The following is a 23,432-nucleotide window of genomic DNA, read 5'->3' on the forward strand; positions in this document are numbered from 1 at the left end:
TTTCTCATTTTGTTTTGTTTTTGTTTTATGTTTTCTTAAGAGCTGCATGGCATTCCAGTGAACAACTGCACCATAATTTCTTAAGCCAGTCCCCTATTGATGTCATTTGAACTGTTTCCATTATTGTGCAGTTAAGATGAAATTTTGAAATTATTTCCTCCACCACATTTAGAATCCTTCAACTATACATTGAAAAGAAAATTGACCAGTCATTTGGAGCTTAAAATAAGCCTAACCATTCTGTTCTACCAAAAAGAAAATATCAGCATCCTCCTGATCAGAGATAATAAGATTGCCTTCTCCTCAACAAAAATTTTTTTTCAATTATCTTAGCACTTCACAACATCTATTTCCCAGGTTTCCAATATTCTTTGTAGGTGAAAGAGCTGAGATATGAGTCCAGATGTTTGTACTGAGCCACAGAAAACTCTTCTAAGAAAGAAAGGACCGTGCTGGTCAGTTGGGCTTGAAAGTATTTAAGGTCTTATCTGAAATGCAAGCTCTACATCCATATAAACAGCAGTACAGAGGAGGTTTTAGCCTCCTTACATCTCCGTAAGTGTCTCTCCCACCAAGTAATCCAAGTAATAGCATTGGCTTAGCATATATAGCTTCAAAGCAAGATTAAGCCCCTACTGTTCTCCCCAGCCCTAACAAGACCCTACCCTAAACTTCTATACAGGATTTTTGCAGCTTCTCTTGACCATTTCATGGAGAGAGGCTACCCCAGGATTATTTCCTTGGATTTTCATGTATATGTTCCCGGAAATTTCCCTAGACATAGTATGCATACTTTTCAGATGATGCAGAAGATGGATTCCAGTCTGCCACTGAGCAAAACTCAGCTGCTCTTTGGACCCAATTAAATTTTTTTCCAAGACATTTTACTAAGTTAACACATGCACATAGTTTTTAAAAAATTACATGGTACCAGAAGACTTAAAATGAAAAACTTAATTGCTATGTTTACAGCTTTTTGTGTGTACATACTCCTGGCCACTTACTAGATAGAATTACACAACAGCTGAGAAATTCTGATAGAAACACTTTGGTTACCCAAGACTTCCATGAGAACATTTTTGATCTGTTGGTTTTGGTTGCTTGTTTGTTACCTTTGCTCAAAACTGTGCATGCCAGACCAGCAAACCTTACATAGGAGACAGATAAGGTAGTACTCACTAAAATGACAGATTTCGACACAGCTGGAGGTGATGGCAGACCAGTTGACTAGAAGAGCTGCCCTGAAACTTGAACTCTCACTTCTGCGTTAGTCCTGGCCGTAGCCAAAAGAAGAGGGAGAAGTAGTAGTCTGACAACTGGAAGAAGACACACCCAGAGGGCCTTTCTTGGATTGGTGGAGATATTCCAGAGGGAGGAGCAGGAGTTCTGGACTAAGTTTACGCTGAAAGTTTACACAATCTCCTGCCACCCTCCAATTTATAGTTAATGATTTAAATACACTGCAAGCTTTTGCTGCGGGTGGAGAGTGGGGGTGGGGGAGGAGGCTGGGAAAGTAATTTATTCACAGGAAGGAAAGTGCCCATGGAGTTGCTGGAGGTTGGTCCTGTGAAGGGATAGAGGAAGTTTTCTCTCAGAAGGAAGAAAGAACAGAGGATGGAAGAGGACATAGAAGGGTTTTGAAATGGAAAAGAAAGAAGTGGCAGGTTTGGGTTGCTCTAGGTCTCAGAGAACCAGTTGCTGTGTTTATCTGTTGAACTGGTCAGGACTAAACATAAACTATCTCAGGTCGCTCCTTTGCTCAAATTCTTCAGTGCTTCCTAGTTCACTCCAGGTAAAATTGCAAGTCCTTACATGGACTACAAGGAACTGCATGATCTGGCACAGGGTCCTCTCTGACCCACCACCTGCTCCTTTTTCCCTTACTCTTCTGCAACCACATCAGCACCCTTGCTTTCTCTTGAACATACCATGCATGTTCCAGCGTTGGGATTTTTTCCACTGCCTGGAACACTCCTCCCTTAGATACCCCCTTGGCTAAATCCCCATTTTATGAGGTATCCTATCAAAGAGGTCTTCCCTTACTGCATTTTCTAAAATAGCACCCCTCAATTTTTCTCTTTAATCTGTTTTAACTTTTTACATCTTTTACCACCATCTTTAAGAGTAAGAACTTTGTTTTGTTTGCTGATGCATCACTATTGTCTAGAACAGTTACTGGCAAATTTTAGGCATGCAATAATTATTTGATGGGTAAATTAATAAAGATGACTTCCAGTTACATGTGACAGAAACCCAATTTAGATTCACTTAAACAAAATGAGGAATTTATTGGTCTCTTTTTGGTTCTGTGAGTTTTTGGTTGTTGTTGATTACTTGGGATTTTCTATGTAGATAATCACATAATCTGCAAATAGGAACAGTTTTACTTCTTTCATTTTTTTTACCAATTTAATTTTCTAATTTAAATTCATTTATTGGGTCACCTGGGTGGCTCAGTCGTTAAGCGTCTGCCTTCGGCTCAGGTCCTGGTCCCAGGGTCCTGGGATCCAGCCCCGCATCGGGCTCCCTGCTCAGCGGGAAGCCTGCTTCTCCTCTCCCACTCCCCCTGCTTGTATTCCCTCTCTCACTGTGTCTGTCTCTGTCAGATAAATAAAATCTTAAAAAAAAATAAATAAATTCATTTATTAACATACAGCATATTATTAGTTTCAGAGGTAGAGCTCAGTGATTCATCAGTTGCATATAACACCCAGTACTCATTATGTCACATGCCTTCCTTAATGCCCATCACCCAGTTACCCATTCCCACACCCACCTCCCTTCCAGCAACCCTCAGTTTGTTTCCTATAGTTAAAAGTCTCTTAATGGTTTGTCTCCTTCTCTGATTTTGTCCTATTTTTCCCTCCCTTCCCCTATGATCCTGTTTTGTTTCTTAAATTCCACATATGGGTGAAATCATATGATAAATGTCTTTCTCTGACTGACTTATTTTGCTTAACATAATACCCGCTAATTCCATCCACGTCATTGCAAATGGTAAGATTTTTTTTTTTTTCTTTTGTGATGGCTGAGTAATACTCCATTGTATATATGTACCACATCTTTATCCATTCATCTGTCGATGGACATCTGGACTCTTTACATAGTTTGGCTATTGTGGACATTGTTGCTATAAACATTGGGTTGTAGGTGCCCCTTGGGATCACTATGTTTGTATCCTTTGGGTAAATACCCAGTAGTGCAATTGCTGGGTCATAGGGTAGCTCTATTTTTTACTTTTTGAGGAACCTCCATACTGTTTTCCAGAGTTGCTGTACCAGTTTGCATTCCCACCAGCATTGTAAGAGGGTTTCCCTTTCTCTATATCCTCACCAACATCTGTCATTTCCTGACTTGTTAATTTCAGCCATTCTGACAGGTGTGAGGTGGTATCTCACTATGGTTTTGATTTGTATTTCCCTGATGCTGAATGATGTTGAGCATTTTTTTCATGTGTCTATTGGCCATTTGTATGTCTTCTTTGGAGAAATGTCTGTTCATGTCTTTTACCCATTTCTTGACTGGATTTTCTGGTTTTTTTGGGTGTTGAGTTTGATAAGTTCTTTATAGATTTTGGATACTAGCCCTTTATCTGATAAAATATCTTCTCCCATTCTGTTGGTTGTCTTTTGGTTTTGTCAACTGTTCCCTTTGCTGTGCAAAAGATTTTATCTTGATGAAGTCCCAATAGTTCATTTTTGCTTTTCTTTCCCTTGCCTTTGAAGATGTGTCTAGCAAGAAGTTGCTGCAGTTGAGGTCAAAGAAGTTGCTGCCTCTGTTCTCCTCTAGGATTTTGATGGGTTCCTGTCTCACATTGAGGTCTTTCATCCATTTTGAGTTTATTTTTGTGTGTGGTGTAAGAAAATGGTCCAGTCTCATTCTTCTGCATGTGGCTGTCTTTTTTCCATTGGATATTCTTTCCTGCTTTGTTGAAGAATAGTTGACCATAGAGTTGAGGGTCCATTTCTGGGTTCTCTATTCTGTTCCACTGATCTATGTGTCTGTTTTTGTGCCAGTACCATACTGTCTTGATGATTACAGCTTTGCAAAACAGCTTGAAGTCGAGAATTGTGATGCCACCAGCTTTGGTTTTCTTTTTCAATATTCCTCTGGCTATTCGAGGTCTTTTCTGGTTCCATACAAATTTTAGGATTATTTGTTCCAGCTCTGTGAAAAATGTCAATGGTATTTTGATAGGGATTTCATTAAATTTGTAGATTGCTCTGGGTAGCATAGACATTTTAGCAATATTTGTTCTTCTAATTCATGAGCATGGAAAGTTTTTCCATTTCTTTGTGTCTTCCTCAATTTCTTTCATAAGTGGTCTGTAGTTTTTAGAGTACAGATCCTTTACCTCCTTGGTTAGGTTTTTTCCTAGGTATCTTACGGTTTTTGATGCATTTGCAAATGGGATCGATTCCTTGATTTCTCTTTCTTCTGTCTCATTGTTAGTGTATAGAAATGCAACTGATTTCTGTGCATTGATTTTATATCCTGTGACTTTGCTGAATTCCTGTATGAGTTCTAGCAATTTTGGGGTAGAGTCTTTGGGTTTTCCACATGGAATATCATGTCATCTGCGAAGAGTGAAAATTTGACTTCTTCTTTGCTGATCTGGATGCCTTTCATTTCTTTTTCTTGTGTGATTGCTGAGGTTAGGACTTCTAGTACTATATTGAACAACAGTGTGAGAGTGGACATCCCTGCTGTGTTCCTGACCTTAGGGGAAAAGCTCTCAGTTTTTCCCCACTGAGAATGATATTTGCTGTGGGCTTTTTGTATATGGCTTGCAGTATGTTCCTTCTAACCCTAGAGTTTTAATCAGGAAAGGATGCTATATTTTTTTTTTTTTAAGATTTTACTTATTTATTTGAGAGAGAGAATGAGAGAGAGCGAGTACATGAGAGGGGGGAGGGTCAGAGGGAGAAGCAGACTCCCTGCCGAGCAGGGAGCCCGATGCGGGACTCGATCCAGGGACTCCAGGATCATGACCTGAGCCGAAGGCAGTCGCTTAACCAACTGAGCCACCCAGGCGCCCAAGGATGCTATATTTTGTCAAATGCTTTTACTGCATCTATTGAGAGGATTATATGGTTCTTGTCCTTTCTTTTATTAATGTTGTGTATTACATTAATTGATTTGCGAATGTTGAACCACCCTTGCAGTCCAGGAATAAATCCCACTTGGTCATGGTGAATAATCCTTTTAATGGACTGTTGGATCCTATTGGCTAGTATCTTGGTGAGAATTTTGACATTCATGTTCATCAGGGATATTGATCTGTAATTCTCCTTTTTGATGGGGTCTTTATCTAGTTTTGGGATCAGGGTAATGCTAGTCTCATAGAATGAGTTTGGAAGTTTTTCTTCCATTTCTATTTTTTTTGAAACAGCTTCAGAAGAATAGGTATTAATTCTTCCTTAAATGTTTGGTAGAATTCCACTGGGAGGCCATCTGGCCCTGGGCTCTTGTTTGTTGGGAGATTTTTGATTACTGCTTCAATTTCCTTGCTGGTTATGGGTCCGTTCAGGTATTCTATTTCTTCCTGTTTCAGTTTTGGTAGTTTATATGTTTCTAGAAATGCATCCATTTCTTCCAGATTGCCTAATTTGTTGTCATATAGCTGTTCATAATATGTTCTTATAATTGTTTGTATTTCCTCAGTGTTGGTTATGATCTCTCCTCTTTCATTTATTATTTTATTTATTTGGGTCATTTCTCTTTTCTTTCGGATAAGTCTGGCTAAGGGTTTATTGATCTTATTAATTCTTTCAAAGAACCAGCTCCTAGTTTTGTTCATCTGTTCTACTGTTCTTTTGGTTTCTATTTCATTGATTTCTGCTCTAATCTTTATTATTTCTTTTCTCCTGCTGGATTTAAGCTTTATTTGCTGTTCTTTCTTTAGCTCCTTTAGGTGTAAGGTTAGGTTGTGTTTTGAGACTTTTCTTGTTTCTTGAGAAAGGCTTGTATTGTTAAATACTTCCCTCTTAGGCCCACCTTTGCTGCATCCCAGATGTCTTAAACAGCCATGTTTCCATTTTCATTTGTTTCCGTGAATTTTTAAAATTCTTCTTTAATTTTCTGGTTGCCCCATTCATTCTTTATTAGGATGCTCTTTAACCTCCCAGTATTTGTGTTCCTCCCAGATATTCTCTTGTGATTGAGTTCAAGTTTTAAAGAATTGTGGTCTGAAAATATGCATGGTACGGTCTTTTGGTACTGGTTGAGACCTGATTTATGACACAGTATGTGATCTATTCTGGAGAATATTCCATGTACACTCGAGAAGAATGTGTATTCTGTTGCTTTAGGATGGAATGTTCTGAATATATCTGTGAAGTCCATCTGGTCTAGTGTGTCATTCAAGGCCCTTGTTTCCTTGTTGACCTTCTGCTTAGATGATCTGTCCATTGCTGTGAGTGGGATGTTAAATATTGTTTTGCTTTATGGTATCACTGATCTCTCGAATCCTCCCTTTGTGATCTAGTAGTTATCTTTTTCTCAGCTTCCTTATTCTCCATCATTTGTCTTCTATATCACTGACTCTCTCTTCTGCCTTGTTTACCCTAGCAGTTAGAGCCTCTGTTGTTTTTTGTTTTGTTTTTAAAATATTTTATTTATTTATTCATGAGAGACATAGAGAGAGAGGCAAAGACAGAGGGAGAAGCAGACTCCCCACGTAGCAGGGAGCCTGATGCAGGACTCGATCACAACCTGAGTGGAAGGCTGACACTTAACTGACTGAGCCACCGAGAGCCTCTGTTTTTTATTGCATCTCAGTAATAACCTTTTTGATTTTGACCTGATTTGATTTTAGTTGTTTTATTTCTCCAGTAAGGGATTCTCTAGTGTCTTTTATGCTTTTATTCAAGCCCAGCTAGTATCTTTTTAATCGTTGTTTGAATTCTAGTTCTGACATCTTACTTACATCCATATTGATTAAATCCATGGCAGTGAGTACTGCCTCTTGTTTTCTCTTTTGGGGTGGGTTCTTCTGTCTTGTTATTGTTTCCAGAAAAGAATAGAAGAGAGAGAAAATACAAAAATAGCAACACCACCAGAAAAATATACACTAAGCAAATCAGAAGAGAACAGAAACCAAAAAAAAAAAAAATCAAACAGAAGTTAAACAGAACAGAACAGTAAACTAGATTCTGGGTGTATTTTGGTCTGTTAGAAGAAACTAGATCCCAAAATAGAAAATAAAGAAGAACTTATGTATGTACAAAAATAAAATTGAATACAATGTAGGAAGCCACATATGAAAAAAAGATATATAATGTAAATGTAAAAATGAGAACTAAAAAAGAATTGATAAGGTAAGAAAATAGCTGAAAAGGAAAAAAATATATAAAACTGAGAAACTAAAGAATAATAAGAAAAAAGCATGAATGCTAATACTGCTTTCCCCAAGAGCTGGAGTTTTGTAGTTCTCTTTGATCAGTAAACTTGGTATTAGCTGGAAGTTCTTGTTGGTATTCTGGGGGAGGGGCATGTTGCACTGATTCTCAGGTGTCTTTGCCCATGCAGAATTGCACCAACCTTGCCAGGGGGCCGGGCTCAGTGCAAGTGGCTCGGAGCCAATGTGGGGGATGAAAATGGCGGTGCCCTGATCTCAAGCCCCAGAGCTGAAAGTTTGTGCTCCCCCCTCTTTAGTGGGCCCTCACAGAAAAGCAGTCAGTCACTCTGTCTCCCTGATTTCTGTCTGAACTCTGGGTTCACTCAGCCTGTGACTGAGCATTTTTAGCTCAGGCACACAACCCCATTTAGAGTCTCCAAACTTTACAGACTCCTATGGCACATACCTGCGCCACTCCTCCCAGGGGCTGGGGGGTCTCGCCAGGGTTCTGCCTCTTCCTGGGCCCCTGCTGAGAGGTGCAGTGGTTTGAGGTTTATGGCAACACTGAGCAGAAAGCCGGCACCTGGACTCACTATTTGCAGCCAGCTTCTCTGCTCCAGTGCTTGGGGAACTCTGCCACACTCAGACACCCCCATTCTTTTTGTGACCCTGGGGATCCTGAGACCACACTGTCCCACCTGGGATTCCCCCCACTTCACACCCTGAACACCTTTCAGACAGACCTCTAAAATTTCTGATTTTGTGCTCCACTGCTTATAATACTTTCCAGTACCTGGCTTATGGAGGCTCCCTTCCTCTGTGGTTTATCTTCCAATATATTGCCTCGGATTCATGTCTCCACACCTCCTACCTTCCAAAAAGTGGTTGCTTTTCTATTTGTAGAATTGTAACAATCTTTTCTCAGAACTCCAGTTGATTTCACAGGTGTTCAGAATGATTTGATAACTATCTAGCTGAATTTCAGGGGCCACACAAAATTAGAGTCCCCTACTCCTCTGCCATCTTAACTCCTCCCCCTACTTCTTTCTTGCAGATCTATATGCCTTTTATTTCCTTTTCTTGCCTATTGCATCAGCTAGAATTACAGCATTATGTTGAATAAGAATGGTAAGAGCAGATATGCTTGCATTTTCCCTGATATTAGGGGGAAAGCATTCATACTTTCATGCTTGGGGGTAATGTGAGCTGTAGGTTTTTTGTAGATGCTGTTTATTAAGTAGAGGAAGTTCTCCTCTATTCCTGTTTTTCTGAAAGTCTTTATCATGAATACGCCTTGAATTTTGGCAAATACCTTTCCTGCATCAATTAATTTTATCATGTGATTTTTATTTATGGCCTATCAATAAGGTGGATTACACTGATTTTTTTTGAAGATTGTATTTATTTATTTGAGAGAGAGAGAATGCATGAGCTGTGGGAAGGGGCAAAGGGAGAGGGAGAAGCAGACTCCTCACTGAGCAGGGAGCCTGACAAAACGTGGGGCTCAATCCTAGGACTCTGGAATCATGACCTGTGTTGAAGGCAGATGCTTAACCAACTGAGCCACCCAGGCGCCCCTACACTGATTGATTTTTTTTTTTAAGATTTTATTTATTCATTTGACAGAGAGAGAGAGAGCACAAGTAGGCAGAGTGGCAGGCCGAGAGAGAGGGAGAAGCAGGCCTCCCGCTGAGTGGGGAGCCTGATGCGGGGCTCAGTCCCAGGCCCCTGGGATCATGACCTGAGCCAAAGGCAAACGATTAACCGACTGAGCCACCCAGGCACCCCAAGATTGATTTTTAATCACTGAACCAGCCTTGCTTCCCTGAAATAAACCCCTATTGGTTCTGGTGTATATATATATATATTTATATATATTGATGACTTCTATAGTTTATATCTCTTGCCAAATTTGAGAAATTTTTAGTCATTATTTCTTTTTCAGCCCTGTCCTCTCTGTCTCTCTCTCCCCTTTTGGGATCTGATGACACAATATTAGATCTTTTGTGATAGCCCCACAGGTCTCTGAGGCTCTGTTCTTTTTATTCCTTTTTTTTTTTTCTCTTTTTTTTTTTTGGTAGCATTTTTTTGTTGTTATTTTTTGTTTTGTTTTGTTTTGTTTTGTTTTGTTTTCCGTTCAGCCTGGTTTCTTTCTATTGTTAATATTGGGTAATTTCTACTGTTCTATCTTCCAGTTCACTGATTATTTTCTTCTCTTCCTCCCATTCTGCTGTTGAGTCCATCCAATCAGCTTTTTATTTCTCATCATATTTTCTAATTGTATTTTTTAGTTTTAAGATTTCCATTTGGTTCTTTTTGATATTGTCTATTCCTTTGCTGAAGCTTTGATGTTTTGAGCATATGAATTTGTAATTGCTTGTTGAAGCATTTTTATCATGGCTGCTTTAAAATGTTTGTGAGATACTTCTAACATCTTTGTCATCTTGGTGTTGGCATCTACTGATTATCTTTTTTTATGCAGTTTGAGATCTTCTTGGTTCTTGGTATGGTGAGTGATCTTCATTTGAAACCTTGATATTTTTATATTATGTAATCAGATTCTCAATCTCATTTAAACCTTCCATTTTAGCTAGCTTTTTTCCCACACTGTCCTGGCAGGGGAAGTGAGAGGGCACCACCTCATTAATGCCAGATGAATATAGAAGTCCAGATTCTCCACTAAGTCTCCAATGAAACTGGGATTGGGAGGAGTTCCTTTTTAGTGCTGGATGGGATAGGAGTTCCTACTCCTCATGGGGTCTCTACTGACACTAGCTTGCTCCCTACTTGGCATTCTCTGATACTATCCCAGTGGAGGGTATTGGGACACCTTATTACACACTCATGAGAGTAGAAGTCTAGGCTTCCCACTCTACCTTTGTTGGCATAGATAAAGATGAATGGAGCCATGATTTTTTTCTGTGGTATTTGGCTAGAGTAGAGCAGTTGATGTTTAAAAGTTTTTTTGTCTTGCTGGGCTGCTCCTTTCTTGGTCCTTTGGTGAAAGACAGCAGGCTTTTTCTGGGGCTTTTATTGTTGGTACCATTGGTGTTTCCAGGTTTTTGGCTTTTTCAACTCCAAGTCTAGGATATATGAGACCAGAAAGAAAACCCAGGGAACTGACCTCTGTCTCATTCCTTAGGTCCCAAAGTCTATAACCAGTCTGCCTTCTTCTCTATACCTTCCAGAGTCTTCTTACGTTTGTTTTATATGTAATGTCCAGGGCTCTTAGTTGTACTTAGCAGGAGAAAAGAGAAAGGTCTGTCTACTCCATCTTCCCAGAGTAGAAGTCATCCCATCTCATTTTTTTTAAAGATTTTATTTATTTATTTGAGAGAGAGAGAGCGCACGAGCAAGAGAGAGCACATGTGCACACAAGCGGGGGAGGGGCAGAGGGAGAGAGAGAATCTCTAGCAGATTCCCTGCTGAACAGCGAGCCCAATGCAGGGCTTGATCCCAGGACCCTGAGAGGATGACCTGAGCCAAAGAAAGACACTTAACCAACTGAGCCACCCAGGTGCCCCCATCTCATTTTGTGAGGTTAGAATAGCAATGATAGCATTTTTAGACAAGAACACTGCTAAAAAGAAAATCACAGGCAAAGTGAAAAACTGTGAACATAAATAAAAAATCAAAAGTAAGTTATTAACAAACTGAAATCAGCAATGTACAAAAACCAAACATCCATTATGAACAGTTTGAGTTTATCCTAAGAAGAGGTAAAAGGAAGGACACCTGGATGGCTCAGTCAGTTACGTGTGGGACTCATTGCCCCCAAAAGTAAATACAAATAGAAGGGAATTTCTGTAATGTGATAAATAATGGACGTCAACAACTTAATTTGATATTGAAACATTAGAAACATCTCATGGTGAAATGTTAAAGGCATTTCATTCAATCAGGAATAAGGCTGTAGTCACTACGCCTACTTAATATTATACCAAAGGTCTTTGTCAGCCCATTCCAGGCCAACTAGAATGCAAGTACTTTAACTGCTTGATCATTACTAAATTTCAAATAGGTAGAACAGGGCCCAACACATAACAGGCATTCAGTAAATATTTGTTAAATGAGTGAGTGAAAAAGCCATATCTATGAAAATGATATACTTAAAAAAAAAAACCCAGGAAAACAATGGAGAATAAGTGTTTTTATATGTAAGTAATTCATGTTAATTTTAAAATTCTAGCAACAGAAAAATACAAAGAGGATGGTAAAAAACCATTTCAAATCTCACCACGAAGAAAACAACTGTTAGTAACTCTGGGCTCACATCATTTTACTATTACAGTAGGCATATTTACAGATGGAAGGTAGGTAGATAAACTGATAAAAAATGGATTTTATACTTAAAATATTAAGTAAAATGATACTGAACTTTAACCCACAGAAAAACAATTGAAGTGAAACTGAAGAATAGTCAAATACCAGGTAGGTATTTATTTTTTATTTTTATTTTTATTTTAAGTAGGCTCCATGGCCAGTGTGAAGCCCAGTGTGGGGCTTGCAGTCATGACCCTGAGATCAAGACCTGAGCTGAGATCAAGAGTCAGATGCTTAACCGACTGAGCCACCTGGGCACCCCCCAGGTAGGTGTTTCTTAACTAGACATGACATTAGTTCCTAAAAGATCCCACCAAAGTTAAGTGATTGGAGTAATTTTTAAAACTACATTTTTCTAATTAAACTGTATCAATATATATCTACTTTAAGAAATTAATCAATTGATACATTCTGTTTCTCTTATCTCCCTTCCCCTAGCCCCTTGATTTTTGTTATATTATTGTCAGTTTTGGAGGCCTGTGCATTCTCTTCTGTAACCATAACTTCCTCAATTATCAAGCATTAGTTTATGTCACTGATTCCCAACTGGGGGCAGTTGTGCCCTAGGGGGATATAGGGCAATGTCTGGAGACATTTTGGGTTGTCACACCTGGGGGGAATGCTATTGGCATTTTAGTGGGTGGAGACTAGGAGTGCTGTTAAAACATCTTACAATGCACAAGACAGCCTCTACAACAAAGAATTAATTATCCAGCCCCAAACCTAAGGGCTATGGCTAAGAAACCCTGATCTAATGTCTAAGTGGGATTCAATGCTCACCAATAGTCCTTTTCACATAGCTTCTCTTTCCTTGTATTCTTTACTGCTTTTCTTTATTAGCTGAATTTAACATCTAGTAGATTTTTTTTTTCTTCACAAGTGCTTATAATAACTGTGTTCCCTTGCTTAGTTGATAATGCCTGTCTACTGACTTTATATAGAGAATAACTTGGCTGGGTTTGAGTTTCTTATGTTAAATTTTCCTTCCCTGAGAAGATTGTGGACCTTGTTCCACTGTTATTTGGCATTAAATATTACTTTGGGTAAGGCCAAGGTCAACCAAGTTCTTTTCTCCTGGTATGTGTCTGTTGCATAATAAAAAACTTGACTGGGCTTTGTCCTTGGTTCCTGTCACTGGAGACTCTAAATCCTTAGAATTCCTGTGAAAAAGAGTGCCTTTGTTATTCATGAAACCCCTTAAATGACACCCGAGTTTATGCTAGCAAGGTGACTCAGGAGAAAAGGTCTGGTCACCAGAAAGGTCAACCATGTGATTACAGGGTTGGAACTTTGAAGCTAGCCCCATATCTGGGGAGAGAAGGCGGACTGGAGATTGACTTCAGTCACTTGGCTAATGATTGTCTGATAAAAACTCGGTGAAGCTTCCTGTTTGGTGAACAACATCAGATATGCTGGGAGGGTGATATGCCCCGATTCCACAGGGAGGGGGCATGGAAGCTCTACGTTTGGGACCCTCCCAGACTTTGTGGTTTGTTTCTCTTCATTTGGCTGGTCCTGATAAAACTGTAATCCTAAGTATAGCTCTTCTTTGAGTTCTAGTGGCTTAAGGAACATGAAGGAGTTGTGGGACCCCCTGATTTTGTAGCCAGTTGGCCAGAGGTTTGGGTGGCCTGGGAACCCCCGAACTTGCAGTTAACATCTGAAGTAAGGAAAGTCTTGCGGGGACTGTGCCTTTAAACCTATGGGATCTGATGCTAATGTCAGTTCGTGTCAGAAATGGATTCAAACGTAGTATTATAGAGCCTCACTTACTCTGCCTGGGTGCTTATGTGATTTTTTTCTTTATTCATAAATTAACTTCAGCCAGAGATGTTTTGATGTTGTTAGTCCTATATCAGGTCTTACCTGGAACAAGATGTGTTCTATTATTCTGCAGATTCTTTCTCTTTAGTGCTAGTTTATGGTCATTCTCAATTATTGGTCAGTCTCCATCATTCTTGTTGGTAATGTTACTGACTTGGGTCCTTGGGCACTCCAAGCAGTACAAATTGACTGGGGCCAAATGGGAATTTCCAGGCAAGGCTCTTACTGGGTCTTATGCTTGAGCACAAGGGAGACACCACAAAGGAGAGGGTCTTCCATGCTGGCTCTCAGAACAAAGGCCGGGAAAGTTTTTAAAGAAGCTAAGGCAGGAAAGGAGTGACTTCTAAGTGATGAGGGAGCAGAAGGCAAGCTGAGGACAGAGCACAAGCTAACACCCCACAACCTCCCCCCCCCACCCCCACCCCGCACCGCCCCCCCAAGGTGGTATCTGTGTGACATTCCCCAGGCACTCCTGGCTGCCCTAAAGCTAAGGGAAGGAAAAACAAATGGTTAACTAATAGAGATTACAGTCCTGTAAGACAAGAGTCTCCCTCAGTTTATAAATGTCTTAGTAATTTACAAGAAAAAAGCATTCTTATCAATAACCTAATTTCCAGAAGGAAAAGTAGATAAAATTAAATGTCCTTATGACCCGGAGCCCATTGACAAATACTTGAGGCGGGCAGAGTATGATGTTCCTCCAGGAAGCTGCCAACTGTCTTAATGTTAATGCCTTGCTAGAGGGAAAAACAATAGCAAGGCCTCGGGTCTCCTGTGAGTCTTCTTTAGCAGATGAAAATCCTTCTCAAGCTTCCCTTACCTTTGCTTCCCCCAACCCCAAAGTATATATAATCAGTTGCTCCTCACATCCCCAGTGCGGCTCTTTCTGCCCACAGGTCCTGTCCTTTTGCTTTAATAAAACCACCTTTTGGGGCGCCTGTGTGGTTCAGTAGGTTAAGCGTCTGCCTTCAGGGCAGGGTCCTGGGATCAAGCTCCATGTGGGCTCCCTGCTCAGTGGGACGCCTGCTTCTCCTTCTCCCTCTCCCTCTGCCCTCCACTTGTGCTTGTTCTCTCTAGTGCGCGCTCTGTCAAACAAATAAATAAAATCTTAACAAATAAATAAATAAAACCACCTTTTGCAGGAAAGACATCTCAAGAATTCTTTCTTGGCTGTTGGCTCCAGACCTCACCTACATTCCCAACTACATAAGCATGTAGGGGCGGGGAGAGACACAGGAAGCTGGGCACATCTGGCACAGGGGACAGAACATGCTTCTTCATGCATCGTGTCTCATTAGCATGTTAAATCTCCACCCTGCTCATTTTTTAGTACTATAATGAGGGGGAAAGTCAGTGAAAGGTCAGCGCTGGGGTCCACCTTGCGGACTGGTTTGATTTGATCTTTGCCAGTCTTTGTAGTCAAGTCCCTCTTTGGTAAGCATCCTGCTTTCACATTCCTGCAAGAGTAGAGTTCTAGCAAGGATTGCTGGATTTTGTGGTGAGGATTGAGGGGACCTGAGTCCAGTCTCTGCTCTGTCTCAGTGAACTTCAGCCCTCATGTGAACAATCCATTTAATACCCTGGTCTTTCATTCCCTTGAGATCCTGTCTCCCAATGACCTCGATCCTACAGAGCCTTAGTCTCCCATTCTTGTGACTGTACCCTATACCTTCTTTTTTTTTTTTTAAAGATTTTATTTATTTGGCAGAGAGAGAGAGAGAGCACAAGCAGGGGGAGCAGCAGGCAGAGGGAGAGGGAGAAGCAGACTCTCCACTGAGAAAGGAGCCCGATGCAGGGCTCGAGCTTTGGGATCATGACCTAAACCGTACCCTATACCTTCTTATTACCACCAATAGTACTACTTCCAAAATGTTTCAACATCCTCCCCCACTTTTTAGGAATTAGTTAATTCCTCCTGTCTTGCCAGTTTGTTTGCCTTTACTATTTTTATCATGGTAATTCCTCGACCCCACTAAAATCTTTAGTCCATTGACTCTGAACACTGTCTTCTTCATGCCCTCACTTACTCTTGCCCATCTTGGATTCTAGGTACTACTCAGCTCCTTTGCACTGCTCTCCCTCCCCATACTCATTTGGCAAAACCCAGCTCTCTGCAAAACTCCAGATTGCTATCTCCCTATTCTGAGAGTGCCCATGAGCAGCTTAACATGGTTCTGGAGAAATGGTTCTATGGGGAAACACGGTTCTGCACTTAGGATGTTGATGGTACTTGCTAATAGTCTTAAAAATCCAAGCAGGCCCTCCTCACTGCTTGATAACCCCATTACATATCTATAGTTGGAGATAACCATATCACACCTTCTGTTTCCATAATCTTCACCTCTCCTCTCCCCCTTATTTCACTGAGATTGATAAGTAGCCAGAAGAGAATGTCCTCAACCCCACAGCACCTCATCAACCTATACTCCTACAACTCTGCCCATACCCTCTGCGTTCCTTCCTGTGACAATGAATATTGTCAAGTTCCTACCTTGGGCCACCCTCTCCACTGAGTCCTTGACATCATGTGCTCTCCCCTACTCAAGAACATCACTCCTCAGTTACCTCTCTCCTGTACCATCCATTTCTTCCTTTTGTTTGGACTAGGAATTGTAGTAAGAGACAGTCAGCGACAAACACATGGTAATATCTCCTTTATTACAGTATCTTGTCCTCTTCCAACTCTTCATTCCTCTTCTCCTTTTTATGGCAAAATTTCTGAAAATAGTTATCCACTTACAGTCTTTACTTCTTTATTCTCTGTCTCTTTCTCCATCATTGTGGAAAAATTTCAACCATATATACTAATAGCTTAGAATAGTATAACGAATCCCTATGTATCCATCACTCTGCTCCAACAATTGTCAACACATGGCCAATTTTATTTCATTTATACCCCCACCCACCCCTCCCTCTCCTTGCATTACTTGGAAACAAATCTAAAAATCGTATCATTTAATTCATTTTAGTAATTCAAACCTGTGGCTTAATTTAACCTATCTTTCTGTCCCTGTACTTTCTGTAAACTGATATATCTAGAGGCCAGATCAGTATTTAGCAAAAAGATTGCATAAATAGTATTGTGTAATTACTATTGCATGACATCTGGGGAACATAATGTCTAGTTGGCTCGCCTTTTGTGATGTTAAGGTATTAGCCTGATCCATCCATGACAAGGTTCCATCAGCTTTTCACCTAATGCAGCTTTGGGCAATCATTTCCTATATCCATTATTTCATGGAGATCCCTATTTTCTCTGGAATGGAATCAGGTTTTCTTCTCTAGTACTCAACTGAAGTGTAATCCCCTTCAAAAATAAAAACATTTTCGGGCGCCTGGGTGGCTCAGTTGGTTAAGCGACTGCCTTCGGCTCAGGTCATGATCCTGGAGTCCCAGGATCGAGTCCCGCATCGGGCTCCCTGCTCGGCAGGGAGTCTGCTTCTCCCTCTCCCACTCCCCGTTTGTGTCCCCTCTCTTGCTGTGTCTTTCTCTGTCAAATAAATAAATAAAATCTTTAAAAAAAAAAAAACAAAAAACCAAAAAAACAAAAATAAAAACATTTTCAAAAACTGCTCTACAGGAAAAAGGGCAGAGTGTTATAGAACTGTCTCAACTCTTTTGTCAACTACTTACAGACGGAAGAATTTTAATTCTATTTCATATACATTTTGTAAGGAGGGAGCAAGAGGCATTTCATGGTGTCCTGGCAAGAAAACAGAAGCCTGGCCACTGGTCCAGGATTTCCCTCTGAGTCTAAAAGAAAATAACAGAACTGGGCTTTCTAATCAGGTCTTTTTACTTCAAAACCCATATTCTCTTCACTTTGTTGTGAGCTGTCTTATTAATTTATCTGAAGGACAGTGTTCATCATCTCTGTGGACAATGAGATTCTAACAAGAAGAGTAAGGACATCCTGAACAAACTGTAGATTCCCAGTGTATTGTTCAAAGGGTGGCTAGTTATGCTGTAGAAACAAACTAACCCAAAGCTCAGAGGCTGAAGTCTAATGCAAAAGTTCTGGGTTGATGGGCTTTCCTGGCTAGCTCGCCTCCTAAGGGCCCTATGCTGGATCCTCGGAAATCAGCCAGCTGACAAACAGCACAGCAAGAGCCAGAGCAAAGAGCTGAGAGAGACAGTTGTGGAGGATCTCATATGAATTTAGGCCTAGAAGCATGCATCACTTCTGCTCACATTTCAGTGGCTCCATCTTCACTTGCAGGGAGGTGAGAAATTAGCCTAGCTGTGGACCCAGGAGGAAGAGAAATACTTCGGTGAGCATCCACATCAAGAAAGCAACAGTTTAATATATGGATAAAAATAAAATATATAGCATGGATATGGATAAAAATAAAATATATAGCATATGGATATGGATAAAAATAAAATATATAGTATGATATAAGATAGAGAATAAAGGGGCGCCTGGGTGGCTCAGTTGGTTAAGCGACTGCCTTCGGCTCAGGTCATGATCCTGGAGTCCCTGGATCGAGTCCCGCATCGGGCTCCCTGCTCGGCAGGGAGTCTGCTTCTCCCTCTGACCCTCCCCCCTCTCATGTGCTCTCTCTCTCTCAAATCAAAAAAAAAAAAAAAAAGATAGAGAATAAAGTAGTTACCAAATGTGTTGCAAAACAAGGGTTGTGTGTAGGGAAGTGGGTGGAATATATATGTAACTAGTCTTTCAAATAACTCTTAAATCAAAACTTAATTTTTTTCCCAATTTCTGTTTTCCTCCTGCTGTATCCAATATCCCTTTTCTATCTCTTAGTGACTTCTTGGGATGATCCCACAATTCACAATCACTTTTAGTTATAAAAGTTTGTCCACTTAAAAATTTTAATCACAAACTCAATGTACATTGCACCTGTTCCCTTCTCCCCAACATAGGCTTGCTCTGTGCTTCTGGGGACCAGCAGTGGACAGGAGGACTGGCCACTCTTCTGCACTCCTCCCACTCTATCCCCTCAAATAGAGACAAGTGGCTTGTCTGTCTCCCAGACATCTTTCCCTTTCCCACTTCTAAGCTCTAGATACTCTGTTGTTGGGGGTTAGGAGAAAAGATTAGGGCAGGAGAGTTTACCATGCTGGCTGTGACTTTAATCCTCGGTGGGGTCTACCTGTGCAAGCCCAGGTACCTTCTGGGAGTCTACTTGACATACAAGATACTCACACATCTTTAGAACACCCTGTGTTGGGCTGCAGGCCTCTCCTCTGTTGTCTCTCCACCCTGTCTCACTCTCTGTGCCCTGCCATGTGTCTCATTTCCACACTTGGTCAGGCAGAAGGGGTCATCGTCCCAGGAATGTGATGCCAGGGTCTTCTTCCAGGCACCTCTAACCCTTATGAGGGAGTCCCTTAGGGTCCGTCTCAGCAAAGGGTGTGAATGTACTCTCTGCTCTCCCGTCCCCAGGCTTCTGATGTAGGCCCCCAAGGCAGAGCCGTGTCAAAGTAGCAGGACCAGATGAGCCACCTTTTCACAAACCGGAGAGAGTTACCTAACTTAATCTTCTTTGACAGTCCTCTTTAGAATAGAAAGGGCAGTGACTTAATGCCTCTTAATCCTTAGCTTTGGGCTTTAGTTGAGAAATGTGAAGAAACACCTGGAGTCTTACTAAGCATCATTTCTATATACAGGTAGGATTAAAACATATATATGTTAGCATATATGTTATGCATATACTCACATATGTATGCATGTGTGTGTATATACACATATAAATATATATACATATATACACACATATATATTCCCCTTTAAAACATGAATTCGTTTATAATGCACATACCTTACTTGTTTCCCCTTCATTTTCCAGTGATCTTTCCATATTAACACATTTAGATAGAATAAGGCTTCTCTTGGGTACTGGAAATCAGTAAGGGGTGGCTGGAGACACTTCAAAGCCAACTGACCTACACAAAAAGCCTGGGTCTTCACCTCAACTCTTGTTTGATTGTAACTTAACTTCACCAAACCTCACAATTAGCAACAGCGACAACAAAACAGCAGTCGCTAACATTTATTGAATATTTCTATGTGTGATTAGCATGAATTATTTTATTCGGTACTCACAATGACCTCTAAGATATATATATTATAGCTATTCCCATTTTACAGATGAGGAATATGAGGTTAGAGCAGTTAATTTACCCAAGGTCACAGAGCTAGAAAGTAGTAGAGTCAGTATATAAACACAAGACTGTCTCCCTCTCTTGGGGCACCTGGGTGGCTCAGTCAGTTAAGCATCTGCCTTCGCCTCAGGTCATGATCCCAGGATCCTGGGATCTGCTTCTCCCTCTCCTCCGTTCTCTCGCTCTCTCAAATAAAAAAAAAAAAAAAAAAACCCAAAACAACTGTCTCACTCTCCATATATATTCTTAAAATCAGTTTGTCTCTCTGTTCATCTGTACATTGAATGCTGTGTTCTCATTGACTTCCCTCCAACTTTTTATTTAAATATAATGATTCAACCTGACTACTCATGTAGATTCTTATTTAGGTCTCATCTGTGCTGAATGATCCTCTAAACCTCAGTCACCCTGGACTCTTAAATGTGTACTGTACTTACTCTGAATTTTATATTTCTTTTTTTTTTTTTTTAAAGATTTTATTTATTCATTTGAGAGAGAGAGAGAGCACAAGAGGGGGGAGCGGGAGAGGGAGAAGCAGACTCGCCGCTGAGCAGGGAGCCCGATGCGGGACTCGATCCTGGGACTCCAGGATCATGACCTGAGCCGAAGGCAGTCGCTTAACCAACTGAGCCACCCAGGCGCCCGAATTTTATATTTCTTGCATTAGTACTTTACCAGCGCTAGTGTTATGCCTTAGTAGAGTGTGCAGTTCATAGATGATTTCAGTTCCAAATGGATGTATTTCTTACGTGTTTCTTACGTGAACTGTCTGAGATTCCACCATTAGGGATTCATTCTTAGGAGCACTGACTAAAGTGGAAAGAGGAGCAGGAGGAAAATCTAGAAGTGGTCAAAGAAGTGGAACTAAACAGTAAAACAATTAAATTTAAACATAGATTATTTAACCAAATCTCAGAGAAGTAGGAAGGAAGTACCCATGAATCCTCAGGAAAAGTTTTTAAGGAGAAAGACTCAATGCATGTGTAGAGTATAAAACCGGAGAAGAAAATTGGAGGGAAAAAGATTTATCGACTTTTGCCCTCAAGAACCTATGTCCATAAAATGCCAAGTTTGCCTTAGAGAAGCATACCTGTCAAAACTAGACTCCAGCAGTGGTGGGATGAAGCACATTGAGGGAGGCTGGGATCAGAAAGTCAGGACACCTTGGGCGCCTGGGTGGCTCAGTCGTTAAGCATCTGCCTTCAGCTCAGGTCATGATCCCAGGGTCCTGGGATCGAGTCCCACATCGGGCTCCCTGCTCAGCAAGAAGCCTGCTTCTCCCTCTCCCATTCCCCCTGCTTGTGTTCCTGCTCTCGCTATCTCTCTCTCTGTCAAATAAATAAATAAAATCTTAAAAAAAAAAAAAGAAAGAAAGAAAGTCAGGACACCCAGCAGGGCTGAGCCAAGATGCAGGTAGGAACAAAGAGCCAGACCCAATGTGGCTTCCCCAGGGATAGACCCAAGTCCACATGGCTTCAAAGTCAGGCTCCAGTCTGGGGCTCAGGCTGTTGGGCATGTTTCCTGTGCAACTTGTGGGAGTGAGGAAAGTGCACGTGTGGCACAAGTGCTGTGGGCAAAGAGCCGGTGAAAGGCGTAGGGTGTCGTTCAATCCAATGGGAGGCAGGAGTCAGTTGGCAGAGGTAAGGGCATGCAGGTGTTATGTGCTTTATCGTATTTTACTTCACATTGTATTATTTCTAAAATTTATTTCCCTTCTGGCCTCCTTCCTAGAAGGATTAAATTTCGCTTTCAATAAGTGACACACTGAGATAAGAGATTAGGGGACAAATAATGCATTCAGGGGACTGGGTTGGAGAATGGATACTAATACCAAAAATACTAGACTTCAGTGAGTCACAACTGAGCCCCAAACCAGCTGTTTTTAAGTCCACACTGACTGAACTGTGACTATGAACTAAGCACTCGTCATGCCTGATCTTAATGAGTTCTCCCAATAACCCAGAAAATGGATATTTTATTATTACCTCCATTTAAAAAATTTGGGAGGGCCCCTGGGTGGCTCTATCAGTTGAGCATCTGACTCTTGGTTTCGGTTCAGGTCATGATCTCAGGCTTGTGAGACTGAGCCCCATGTTGGGCTCTGCAGTCAGCATGGAGTCTGCTGGAGATTCTCTCCCTCTACCCCTTCTCTCTCTCTCGTAAATAAATAAATAATTTTTTTTTTTTTTTTTAGCTAATGAGGAAATTTGACTTATAACTTGCTTGGAGTCCCTCAGCCAGAACATGGCAGAACTGGGATTTGAACCTGGTTTGGCTTTAGAATTTGATCTCTTGATCATACACATAATACCAACTGTGAAGGTGGCAGGTGTAGAGAAATCAAGTCAGCAGGTGACCAGGGTTACAGGGTCAAGACATCGAACTGCTGAAAATGCTGGGTAACAAGAAAATAAGGTAGAAATTGCTGGATGGATAGTGCAGTCAGAACACGAACAAAATCTATGAGTGTCTGCTATCTGTGTTTGGGACCAGGATGGATTCTGTCCTCAACATACCAGTAGAAATTACATGGCAGTAACTTTTAAGGTTAGGAAGAGAAAGGGAAAGAAAATTTAGAATGTCTTAAACCATTCCTCCATTCCTTCCTTAAACCATCACAAGCCACTTCACAGAGCCCTTGGTGCCCAATGATAGATACCAGACCACTGACCATGACTGGTAACCTAAGGAGGTGAAAGTTCACACAAATAGAAACTGTACACAAATGTGTTTCCAGCATTGCCAGGGAAATCTGTCTCTTAATTCCTAGCTTCTTTTCTAGCTCCTCTGGTGGGGCTTAATGGGATCTGGATTTGGTATACTTCCCTTCTTAATAGCATGAGTCTTAACCTTTTTCCTTTATTGACATTTTTTTGGGTTGAGTTCAAATGTTCAATAGCATTTTTTGAGTACTTACTATGGACTAGGCACTATGCTAGGCACTGAAGATGAAAAGAAAAATAAAAACGAGTTTCACTCGGCAATATGCCTCTAAATACCACCAGCAATGCCAGCATAATGAAGCTGTTCTTCATAATCAGCCGAGGACCTCCAGAAATTGATGCTATGCAATCTCCATTCTGAAAAGTAAAGGCCGTGCTGATTATCTAGGTGGAAGCAAAAAACAAGATGACAACAAGATTTTTGGAAATAGTGGTAGGTCCGGGGTTAGAACCAAAGGACTAGTGACTAGTATTTCAGTGCCCCTTGTGCAATATCAGATTACCTCTTTTAGGGTTTGTATGAGCTCAAATCTGGCAGCAACTCTGTGTCTGAGGAAGTATGGGAAGAACTCACTGAAGCTGCTGAAGTTACGGATAAGAAGACCTCAGAGAAAGCAGCGTGAAACACAGAAGCCAACATTCTTGGTTGAAGGAATATCGAAACATATTCTGGCACACTTAGGCTGGAATTATAGGGAAGGCTGAAGGATGGCTGAGGGAGCTAGGAGGCTGGAACTAGATCAATGTTCTAGAAAGTCTGGCACAGCCACCACCTCTGGAGTGGCAGCAGAGCTGCTGATACTGGATTTGGGATGCCGCTGCAATTGGTGGGATGAATTCTCAACAGGCACTGCCTCTTTACACATTTGCTTCCAATTTCTCAGTCCCAGACAGAAGAATCCAATTGATGAAGCTGAGGTGAGGTGCTCACCTTACAGGGTGGGAAGAAGGGATACTTGATATTTCAAGCTTCCATGACACAAGGTGGGCCCTGCTTTCCACTCAGACTCACCCAGTGATGGATTCCACCTCCTCCCCAAGGAAGGGGGTTCATTTATTGAGCAAACAAAAACAAAAAATGTCAGCCATAATGTAGA

At 41.0% G+C, this 23,432-nt stretch overlaps 1 protein-coding gene across 3 annotated transcripts in view; it reads right to left on the bottom strand.

Moving 5' to 3' along the window:
* Nucleotides 1-23,432, bottom strand: part of ACSM3 (acyl-CoA synthetase medium chain family member 3) — a 50,752-nt gene that overhangs the window by 25,163 nt on the left and 2,157 nt on the right. For 2 of the 3 annotated variants that reach the window (XM_081819895.1, XM_081819897.1), the window contains exon 1: nt 1,180-1,421. The exons of the other annotated variant lie outside the window; for it this stretch is intronic. The gene's annotated coding sequence lies outside the window, so the exon portion shown is untranslated. Of the gene's footprint in view, nt 1-1,179; nt 1,422-23,432 lie in introns of those variants that run through there. 3 annotated transcript variants of the gene reach the window in all.

The sequence above is a fragment of the Leptonychotes weddellii genome, chromosome 5 (assembly GCF_054177405.1).
Source record: "Leptonychotes weddellii isolate Sample4059 chromosome 5, ASM5417740v2, whole genome shotgun sequence".
Classification (NCBI taxonomy): domain Eukaryota; kingdom Metazoa; phylum Chordata; class Mammalia; order Carnivora; family Phocidae; genus Leptonychotes; species Leptonychotes weddellii.